Below are 12,109 nucleotides of genomic sequence, written 5' to 3'. Positions count from 1 at the left end.
CTTGCTAGCTCTGAGGCCCCAAGCAAATTATTTATGCTTTTGTTGCCTCAGTTTCTTCACCTGTAAAACAAGGATAAAACTAGTAACTAACTCATAGAGTTGTAATAAGTATTAAATTGGTTTTAATGCATATAAAAACACTTAGAGAAGGGCCTGGCATATAGTAAGCATTATAGAAATGTTAGCTATTGTTGTTGTTGCTACTGTTATTATTACTATTAATTGAGGTGAAGTATTCCTCATCACAGCAATTTTATCATAACACTTAAGGTCTGGTGAGACAAAACAATAAAGAACTGCAGGGTGGCTTGCTTAATTCATCATCTTAGGATGGTTTGCTTAATCATCTACACATCCACTAAATGCTTATGCTGTGCCTGGCATTTGGCCAGTCCAGGCTTTAAGGAGGGCACAGTCTACTATGGGGAGATATTTAACAAATAAAAGCAACCAAGATTTATAGGTGCTATTTTAGTTCCATTCGTCCTAGAATCTCTCATCTTTCTATTCTAAGACCCAATTTAGATACTAAGCCCTTAAAAGTCAGAGATTTCTTCTGCTCTATACTTAAAATTTTTAGAAAATTTTAAGTAGGCTCTATACCCAATGTGGAGTTCAAATTCATGACTCCAAGATCAAGAATTGCATGCTCTACCGACTAGGCCAGCCAGGCACCCCAAGCATTCTCTAAATGATTCTCTAAAGATTTTTAAAAATCTTAATTCTAGGTCTAGCAGCAGCTCTTGGCCCCAAGTCTTAATGTCATAGTACAATGAATTATTTCCAGTTCTGCGGCAGCAGAAGACTTGTTGGCCTATTCAGTGTTTGGCTTATGATCAACTGCTACACAGATTTTTTATTTACTTCAAATTGTCTTCTACATAACCTATGGAACTTTCCATGATCACCTCTGGGGTACAAGGAGATGACTGGGAGTCTTGAAATTGTAAGAAGATCTCATAATATTTCACTCAGACACTCACAGATCACTGCATCACCATTTGAAATGTTAGACTAAATGAATGAAGTAGTTGGTTGTCTTTTATCTGATTACCTTTAAAGATAAAAAGTTCCCCGTCATTGGAGATATTAAAGAAAATATGACCACCTATTTTATTCATTTTAATCATTATTTTCATGCAAGATCCCATGGAAAGTGTTAAAAATCTAGTGATGAATAAGGTATAGTCCCTAACATTAGCCAATGAGACCTGTGTAATTTCTGAACCACAGAACTGCAAGATAATAAATTTGTATTGTTCTAAGTTTGTGGTATTAAGTTTGTGGTAATTTGTTACAGCCATTAAGCCATTAAAGTTTACAGTAATCTGTTACAGCAACAACAGAAAACTAATACAAATATCAAAAGATGTTAATCAGCAGGCAGCACAGGGGAAAAGTATGATGCTAGGCAAGGTAGGAGTCCCAAATTAAAGAAAGGTTTTTGGGAAACAGATTCTTTTCTTTTTCCAAGTTTTTATTCAAATTATAGTTTTCAACATATATGGTAAAATTGGTTTCAGTTGTAGAATTTGGTGATTCATCACTTACATACAACACCCAGTGCTCATCATAACAAATGCCCTCCTTAATACCCGACACCCACTTAGTCTATCCCCCACCCACCTCCCTCCATCAACCCTCAGTTTGTTCTCTATAGCTGAGAGTCTCTTATGGTTTGCTTCCCTCTCTCTCTTTTTTTTCTTTCCCCTATGTTCATTTGGTTTTTTCCTTAAGTTCCACCTATGAATGAAATCATATGGATTTTGTCTTTCTATCACTGATTTATTTCACTTAGCATGATACACTCTAGTTCCATCCACATCATTACAAACAGCAATACTTCATTCTTTTTGATGGTTGAGTAATATTCCATTGTATATGTATACTACTTCCTCTTTATGCATTCATCATTGATGGACATTTGGGCTCTTTCCATAGTTTGCCTATTGTTGATAACGATCCTATGAACATGGGGTGTATATGCCCCTTTGAATCTATATTTTTGTATCCTTTGGGTTAATACCTAGTAGTGCAATTGCTGGGTCATAGGGTAGTTCTTTTGTCAGGAACCCCCATACTGTTTTCCAGAGTGGCTACACCAGTTTGCATTCCCACCAAGAGGGTTCTTGCAAGAGGGTTCCCCTCCTTGCAAGAGGGTTCTCCTTTCTCCACATCCTCACCAAGATCTGTTGTTTCCTGAGTTGTTAGTTTTAGCCATTCTGACAGGTGTGAGGTGGTATCTCATCATGGTTTCGATTTGTATTTCCTTGATAATGAATGATGCTGAACATCTTTTCATGTGTCTGTTGGTCATCTGGATGGCTTGGTTGGAAAAATGTCTGTGTATATCTTCTGCCCAGTTCTTAAATGGATTATTTGTGTTTTGGGTTTTGAGTTTGATTAAGTTCTTTATAGATTTTGGATGCTAACTCTTTATTAGCTATGTCATTTGCAAATATCTTTTCCCATTCTGTAAGCTGCCTTTTAGTTTTGTTGATTGCTTGCTTTGCTGTGCAGAAGTTTCTTATCTTGATGAAGTCCCAATAGTTCATGTTTGCTTTTGTTTCCCTTACCTTTGGTGATGTGTCTAGTAAGAAGGGGCCCTGGGCAAAGTCAAAGAGGTTGCTTCTCGTGTTCTTCTCTAGGATTTTGAAGGTTTCTTGTCTTACATTTAGGTCTTTCAAGAAACAGATTCTTTCAGAGTGGCCAAAATGAACAAATGAGGAGACTATAGATGCTGGAGAGGATGTGGAGAAACGGGAACCCTCTTGCACTGTTGGTGGGAATGCAAATTGGTGCAGCCACTCTGAAAAGCAGTGTGGAGGTTCCTCAGAAAATTAAAAATAGACCTACCCTATGACCCAGCAATAGCACTGCTAGGAATTTACCCAAGGGATACAGGAGTACTGATGCATAGGGGCACTTGTGCCCCAATGTTTATAGCAGCACTCTCAACAATAGCCAAATTGTGGAAAGAGCCGAAATGTCCATCAACTGATGAATGGATAAAGAAATTGTGGTTTATATACACAATGGAGTACTTACTACGTGGCAATGAGAAAGAATGAAATATGGCCTTTTGTAGCAACGTGGATGGAACTGGAGAGTGTGATGCTAAGTGAAATAAGCCATACAGAGAAAGACAGATACCATATGGTTTCACTCTTATGTGGATCCTGAGAAACTTAACAGAAACCCATGGGGGAGGGGAAGGAAAAAAAAAAAAAAAGAGGTTAGAGTGGGAGAGAGCCAAAGCATACGAGACTGTTAAAAACTGAGAACAAACTGAGGGTTGATGGGGGGTGGGAGGGAGGGGAGGGTGGGTGATGGGTATTGAGGAGGGCACCTTTTGGGATGAGCACTGGGTGTTGTATGGAAACCAATTTGACAATAAACTTCATATATTGAAAAAATAAAAAAAATAAAAAAAGAAACAGATTCTTAACCATGGAGAGCAAACTGATGGTTACCAGAGGGGAGGTGGGTGTTGTGATGGGTTAAATTGGTGGTGGGAGTTAAGAAGGAGTACGTTTGTTGTGATGAGCATAGGGTGAGGTATGGAAGTATTTAATTACTATCTTATATACCTGAAACTAATATAACAGTATATGTTAACTAACTGGAATTAAAATAAAAAGCAAGGTTTTACTGAGGATAGGAGAAATGATCTAGAAGTACAATTAAGAAGTGGAAGAATGCCGACTCTATCTTCCTGTACCTTGTGATAAATACTGGAAGAATAAACACTATTGGCCCACCGGATATTACTATTCTTGGAAATAATCTGATCTGGGATAGAAGAGCAGCAGACCTGTAGTCAGGGTAATAACTAAAGGCATTAAAAATGAAAGGCATGGTGAGATTAGTTGGTCTACCTCTGATTCTCTGCTAATGCAGCCAGAGACCTGATGATGCTAGGAGCCAGTGGCCTGAATGTTGATTTGCTTCAGAGGAAAAAACATTTATAGGGATTCAAGTCTGAAGTGATCAATCAACCAAAAGGAAGCCTGATGTGGTACATAAAGAATCTTGTATTCAGAAGTGGAACATGTCTGAGTATTATAACTAACTGCAACAATATGAGGGTGGGCCAGTTACCTTACCTCATCATCTTTTTCTCAACTCACTTTTTATAAACTGCCTTCTTTTTTGCTAAGAGAGTCCAATTTGTAGATTAGTCTTTTGGTGTTATATACATTTATTTGAATCTAATATATTTTAACAGTATTTTATTTTATTAAAAAAATTTTAATGTTTACTTATTTTTGAGAGAGAGACACACACAGAGTGTGAGGAGGGGAGAGGTAGACAGAGAGGGAGATATAGAATCTGAGGTAGGCTCCAGGCTCTGAGCTGTCAGCACGGAGCCCAATGGAGGGCTCGAACTCACAAACCATGAGATCATGACCTGAACCAAAGTCAGATGCTTAACCAACTGAACCACCCAGGCACCCTCCTTTTTTTATTATTATTTTTTAAATGTTTATTTCTGAGAGAGACAGAGAGCAAATGGGGGAGGGGCAGAAAGTGAGGGAGACACAGAATCCAAAGCAGGTTCTAGGCTCTGACCTGTCAGGCCAGATGCAGGGCTCGAATCCACGAACTGCAAGATCATGACCTGAGCTGAAGTCAGACACTTAACCAACTGAGTCATCCAAGTGCCCCCATGCCCCCTTTTTAAAATGAAAAAAAAAAATGTTTTAACAATATCTTATACTAGCTATTCTCTTCTAATCTCAACAGTGAATTATAAAAACATTTAAAGATGGAGTACCTGGGTGGCTCAGTTGGTTAAGCATCCAACTTCAGCTCAGGTCATGATCTCACCCTTGTGGGTTCAAGCCCTGCATCGGGCTCTATGCTGACAGCTTGGAGCCTGGAGCCTGCTTTGGATTCTATGTCTCCCTCTCCCTCTGCTCCTCCCCTGCTCACACTATCTCTCTCTCTCAAATATAAATAAACATAAAGAATTTAAAAATTATATAACTAGGCATCTTCTGTTTCTCCCCAAATTATAACACCTCTAAGGTGCACTGAGCAAATATTTAATCTAATATTAAACTCCTCCCTTGTATTTCTCACATAGACTAAAGTCAACATGAAAATGGATTACTTTCACAAACATTAGAAAACTAGTATTTGACTTTAATGTTACAAGTTCATTTTAAAAAAATGAACTTGAGGGGTGCTTGGGTGGCTCAGTTGGGTATCCTACTCTTGATCTCAGCTCAGGTCTTGATCTCAGGGTCGTGAGTTCAAGCCCTGCTTTGGGCTCCATGCTGAGTGTGGAGCCTACTTAAAAAAAAAAAGTCGGGGCGCCTGGGTGGCTCAGTTGGTTAAGTGTCTGACTTCGGCTCAGGTCATGATCTCGTGGTCCATTAGTTCGAGCCCTGCGTCGGGCTCTGTGCTGACAGCTCAGAGCCTGAAGCCTGTTTCAGATTCTGTGTCTCCCTCTCTTTCTGATTCTCCCCCATTCATGCTCTGTCCCTCTCTGTCTCAAAAATAAATAAACGTTAAAAAATTTTTTAAAAAAAGTCAACTTGATTAAAAAAAATCCCATATCTCTAGTATGACAGGTTTGCATTTTATAAATCATTGATTTATGTTTCCTTTTTCTATAAAATAAAACTTAAATATTAATTGACAAAGAAAGGGTTTGCCCAAGGCAATACGACTTACACAGAGAAGACTGGCTATCAATTAATGCCAAATTATTCACACAGAGGACTGTTTTTCTACGTTGTGTGATTTTCATAACACTAAAGAATTGTTTTGGCTCTTAAGCTACTGCAGAACAAGGGAACAAGAAAGACTTTTTCACATTAAGCAATAAGCCAAGTGACAATTACCTAAAAATATTTAGGAGACTGTCTGAAGTTATTACTACCCCAAAGTGAATTTTAAACTATCATGAGCAAATTTCAGGCGATCTGACTTCTTGTTCTAGCTTTGCCGGTAATTAACTTAGTGACCTCAGAAAAAGTTACTATCAAGTTCCCTCATCAGTAAGACTAAGTTTCAGAGTAGTTTTATTTGATTTTCTCTCTTTACATTTTCAACTCTGTAGTGGAAGAAAATTATACTAACCTGTTGATCCTGGTCAACTATCATCTTTAAGTAATTTTTGATTAATTGAAGGACAGTGACTGGCTTAGAATTAGTAGGTAAGTATTCATTTAGTATTTACTACTTTCTCTAAAGTATTACTACTTTTCTCTAAAGTTCCATAGGAATTGCTTCAAAAGCTGCCAAGGGAGGCAGCAGCAGAGGTCCCAGAGCAGCTCCAATTTTACTGATCTATATAAAGCGCTATATTTTAAAAAAGGGTTTTACTACTAGGGGTGCCTGGGTGGCTCAGTCAGTTAAGCGTCTGATTTTGGCTGAGGTAATGATCTCACAGTTAGTGAATTTGAGCCCCACATCAGGCTCTGCACTCTCAGCTAGGAGCCTTCTTCAGATCCTCTGTCTCCCTCTCTCTGCCCCTCCCTTGCTTGCTCTCTCTGTCAAAAATAAATAAGCATTTTTCTTTAAAGGGTTTTACTACTACTTAAAAAAATATTTGGTGTAATGAAAAAAATCATGGATTCTGAAAAAGTGGCCAGGGTTTGGATGCTGACTCCTCCAGTTCTGGTTGGGTGAATATGGGTAATTTTCCCCTGAAATTTTAGGACTGCTCTACTGCACAGGACTGAACGTTGTAATTGAGCCTTTATTCTCAGTGTTCTCATCTAAAATGGAGATAAGAATCACCTCACTCACCTCACAAGGTTACTGTGAGGATTAAGTGGGATAAATAAATAGTGCATGTACACAGGGAGTACAAGATATCATTCACTCAAAAAGCCTTAGTTAATAACATTCCTAGTTTGTAAAGTTTATTTTTAGTAGGTTTACCAAGACATACCATACAATAAAAGCTCACATTTAAAGAATATAATTAGGTAAGTTTTGGCATATGTTTACAGCTGTGAAATCATCACCACAATCAAGATATGAACCTATCCATCATCCCCCAAAGTTTTTCACACCTCTTTGTAGTACCGCCTCATGTTTCTTCTTGCTCCCTTGAACCCCAGGCAAGCATTGCTCTATTTTTTGTCACTATAAATTAGCTGTATTTTCCAGAATTTTACATAAACGGAATCATTACAATATGTACCCTTTTTGTCTGGTTTAACTTGCTTAGCATAATTACTTTGAGATTCATGTATCAACAGCAAATCATCATAAATGTACTCTTTAATCCCAACACTTACTTCACCCATTCTTCCCACCCCACCTCCCCTCCTGTAACCACCAGTCTGTTCTCTAACCAAGAGTTTGTTTCTTAGTTTGTCTCTTATTTTTTTCTTTGTTTCTTAAATTCCACATGAGTGAAATCATACAGTATTGGTCTTTCTTTGACTTATTTTGCTTAGCACTATACTCTCTAGCTCCAACCATGTATATACATACATATATATATATATCAACATGGTTGGAGCTAGAGAGTATAGTAGGTGATGAATGGATAAAAAAGATGTGTGATATATATATATATCTCAAATCTTTTTTATCCATTTTTACCTACTATATATATATATATATATATATATATATATATATATATTTCACATCTTTTTTATCCATTCATCTATCAATGGACACTTGGACTGCATCCACATTTTGGCTATTGTAAATAATGCTGCCATAAACATAAGGGTGCATATAGTCTTTTGAATTCATGTTTTTGTATTCTTTTGGTAAATATCTAGTAGTGTGATTACTGGATCATAGGGTAGTTCTATTTTTAACCCTTTGAGGAACCTCCATACTATTTTCCACAGTGGCTGCACCAGTTTGCATTCCCACCAACAGCACACAAAGTGTTCCTCTTCTTCCACATCCTTACCAACACCTGTTGTTGGTGTTTTTGATTTTAGCCATTCTGACAGGTGTGAAGGGATATGTCATTGTAGTTTTGATTTGCATTTCCCTAGTGATGAGTGATGTGGAGCATCTTTTCATGTGTCTGTTGGCCATCTGTATGTCTTCCTTGGAGAAATGTTTGTTCATCTTCTGCCCATTTTTTAATTGGACTATTTCCTTGTTGGGCATTGAGTTTTTATAAGTTCTTTTTGTTTAATGTTTATTTATTTATTTTGAGATAGAGTGAGAAAGAGCAGGGGAGGGGCAGAGAGGGAGAGAGAGAATCCCAAGCAGGCTCTGCACTGTCAGTGTAGAGCCCGATGTGGGGCTTGACCTCATGAACCGTAAGATCATGACCTGAGCTGAAACCAAGAATCAGATGTTTAACCAACTGAGCCACCCAGGTGCCCCCATAAGTTCTTTATATATTTTAGATACTAACCCTTTATTGGATATGTCATTTGAAAATGTCTTCTCCTATTCTGTAGATTGCCTTTTAGTTTTATTGATTGTTTCCTTTGCTGTGCAGAAGCTTTTTATTTTGATGTAGTCCCAATAGTTTGTTTTTGCTTTGGCTTCACTTGCCTCAGGAAACCTATCTAGAAAAATGTTGCTATGGCTGATGTTAGAGAAATTACTGCCTCTTCAAGGATTTTTATGGTTTCTGGTCTCACATTTAGGTCTTTAATCCACTTTGAGTTTATTTTTGTGCATAGTCTGAGAAAATAGTCCAGTTTCATTCTTTTGCACATAGCTATCTAATTTTCCCAGCACCATTTGTTTAACAGACTTTTTCCTATAGCATATACTTGCCTTCTTTGTTGAAGATTAATTGACCTTTTAATTGTGAATTTATTTCTGAGCTCTCTATTCTGTTCCATTGATCTATGTGTCTGTTTTGGTGCCAGTACCATACTGTTTTGATTACTATAGCTTTGTAGTATATCTTGAAATCTGGGATTGTGATACTTCCAGTTTTGTTCTTCTTTTACAAGACTGGTTTGGCTATTTGGGGTCTTTTGTGGTTCTACATAAATTTTTGGATTCTTTGTTCCAGATCTATGAAAAATGCTATTGGTGTTTTTATAGGGATTCCATTAAATGTGTAGATTTCTTTGGGTACTATGAACATTTTAACAATATTTCTTCTTCCAATCCATGAGCATGGAATATCTTTCCATTTGTTTGTGTCATCTTCAATTTCTTTCATCAATGTTTTATAGTTTTCAGAGTACAGTTCTTTCACCTTGGTTATGTTTATTCCTAGGTATTTTATTATTTGGGATGCAAATAATAAAAATAAAAATAAGCTTTGTAAGTGGGATTGTTTTTTTAATTTCTGCTACTTCATTACTATTGTATAGAAAAGCAACGAATTGCTGTATGTATATGCTGTATGTAATCTGCAAATAATGAAAGTTTTACTTCTCTTCCTTACTGATTTGGATGCCTTTTATTTCTTTTTGTTGTCTGATTGGTGTGGCTAAGAATTCCAGTAGGTGTTGAATGAAAGCAGTGAGAGTGGACATTCTTTCTTGTTCCTGATCTTAGGGGAAAGGTTCTCAGTTTTTCTCCATTGAGTATGATGTTAAGCTATGGGTTTTTCTTTTTCTTTTTTTCTAAGTTTGTTTATTTATTTTGAGATAGAAGGGGGAGGGATAGAGAGAGAGGAAGAGAGAAATTCCCAAGCAGGATCCCTGCTCTGAGTGGAGAGCCCAAGGCAGGGCTCGAATTCATGAACTATGAGATCATGACCTGACCTGAAACCAAGAGTTGGTCGCTTAACCCTAAGCCACCCAAGCACCCCAACAGTGGGTTTTTCATATATGGCCTTTATTATGTTGAAGTATGTTCCTTCTAAATCTACTTTGTTGAGGGCTTCATTATGATTGGATGTTGTGCTTTGTCAAATGCTTTTTCTGCATCCATTAAAATGATCATATAGTTCTTAACCTTTCTCTTATTGATGTGATGTATCAATGTTGATTGATTGGCAAATACTGAATCACTCTTGATTCAGAAGTAATCCCCAGAGTAAATCCCATTGGATTGTGGTGAATGATTTTTTTATGTATTGTTGGATTTGGTTTGCTAGCATTTTGTTGAGGATTTTTGCATCTGTGTTCACCAGAGATATTACCCTGTAGTTCCCTTTTTTTGTAATATCTTTATCTGGCTTGGTATCAGCATAATGCTGGACTTGGAGAATGAATTTGGAAGCTTTCCTACCTCTTCTATTTTTTTAAATCATTTGAGAAGAATAGGTATTAACTCTTCTTTAAACGTTTGGTGGAATTCCCCTGTGAAGCTGTCTGGTCCTAGACATTTGCTGTTGAGAATTTTTTGATTACTGATTGAATTTCATTGCTAATAATCAGTCTGTTCAAATTATCTATTTCTTCCTGATTCAGTTTTGGGAGGTTATATGCACTTATCCATTTCTTCTAGATTGTCCAATTTGTTGGCCTATAGTTTTTCATAATATTCTCATAATTCTTTGTATTTCTGTGGTGTCAGTTGTTATTTCTCGTCTTTCATTTTTTTTCAATATATGAAATTTATTGTCAAATTGGTTTCCATACAACACCCAGTGCTCATCCCAAAAGGTGCCCTCCTCAATACCCATCACCCACCTTCCCCTCCCTCCCACCCCCCATCAACACTCAGTTTGTTCTCAGTTTTTAACAGTCTCTTATGCTTTGGCTCTCTCCCACTCTAACCTCTTTTTTTTTTTCCTTCCCCTCCCCCATGGGTTTCTGTTAAGTTTCTCAGGATCCACAAAAGAGTGAAACCATATGGTATCTGTCTTTCTCTGTATGGCTTATTTCACTTAGCATCACACTCTCCAGTTCCATCCACGTTGCTACAAAGGGCCATATTTCGTTCTTTCTCATTGCCATGTAGTACTCCATTGTGTATATAAACCACAATTTCTTTATCCATTCATCAGTTGATGGACATTTAGGCTCTTTCCATAATTTGGCTATTGTTGAGAGTGCCGCTATAAACATTGGGGTACAGGTGCCCCTATGCATCAGTACTCCTGTATCCCTTGGATAAATTCCTAGCAGTGCTATTGCTGGGTCATAGGGTAGGTCTATTTTTAATTTTCTGAGGAACCTCCACACTGCTTTCCAGAGCGGCTGCACCAATTTGCATTCCCACCAACAGTGCAAGAGGGTTCCTGTTTCTCCACATCCTCTCCAGCATCTATAGTCTCCTGATTTCTTCATTTTGGCCACTCTGACTGCCGTGAGGTGGTATCTGAGTGTGGTTTTGATTTGTATTTCCCTGATAAGGAGCGACGTTGAACATCTTTTCATGTGCCTGTTGGCCATCCGGATGTCTTCTTTAGAGAAGTGTCTATTCATGTTTTCTGCCCATTTCTTCACTGGGTTATTTGTTTTTCGGGTGTGGAGTTTGGTGAGCTCTTTATAGATTTTGGATACTAGCCCTTTGTCCGATATGTCATTTGCAAATATCTTTTCCCATTCCGTTGGTTGCCTTTTAGTTTTGTTGGTTGTTTCCTTTGCTGTGCAGAAGCTTTTTATTTTCATGAGGTCCCAATAGTTCATTTTTGCTTTTAATTCCCTTGCCTTTGGTGATGTGTCAAGTAAGAGATTGCTACGGCTGAGGTCAGAGAGGTCTCTTCCTGCTTTCTCCTCTAGGGTTTTGATGGTTTCCTGTCTCACATTCAGGTCCTTTATCCATTTTGAGTTTATTTTTGTGAATGGTGTGAGAAAGTGGTCTAGTTTCAACCTTCTGCATGTTGCTGTCCAGTTCTCCCAGCACCATTTGTTAAAGAGACTGTCTTTTTTCCATTGGATGTTCTTTCCTGCTTTGTCAAAGATTAGTTGGCCATACGTTTGTGGGTCTAGTTCTGGGGTTTCTATTCTCGTCTTTCATTTTTTGATTTTGAGTCCTCTCACTCTTTCTTTCTTTCTTTCTTTCTTTCTTTTTTTTTTTTTTTGTATGAGTCTGGCTCAAGGTTTATAAATTTTGTTGATCTTGTCAAAGAACCAGCTCCTGGTTTCACTGATCTACTTTGTTTTTTTAGTTTTTATTTCATTTACTTCTGCTTTAATCTTTTTTTCTTTCCTTCCTTCTACTGGTTTGGGGTTTTGTTTGTTATTCTTTTTCTAGCTCCTTCAGGTGTAAGGATAGGTTGTTTATTTGGGATTTTTCCTGCTTCTTGAGG

At 37.6% G+C, this 12,109-nt stretch overlaps 1 protein-coding gene across 1 annotated transcript in view; it reads right to left on the bottom strand.

Annotated features, from left to right (window-relative positions):
- The window catches only part of ZSWIM5 (zinc finger SWIM-type containing 5), a 248,859-nt gene that overhangs the window by 121,329 nt on the left and 115,421 nt on the right, over window positions 1–12,109 (bottom strand). The gene's annotated exons all lie outside the window — the stretch shown is intronic.

Source organism: Panthera pardus, unplaced genomic scaffold, assembly GCF_024362965.1.
Source record: "Panthera pardus isolate Hobbes unplaced genomic scaffold, ASM2436296v1 HiC_scaffold_11, whole genome shotgun sequence".
NCBI classification, from domain to species: domain Eukaryota; kingdom Metazoa; phylum Chordata; class Mammalia; order Carnivora; family Felidae; genus Panthera; species Panthera pardus.
Note: the sequence above shows the minus strand (reverse complement) of the source record. Positions and strands in the feature narration are given on the sequence as shown.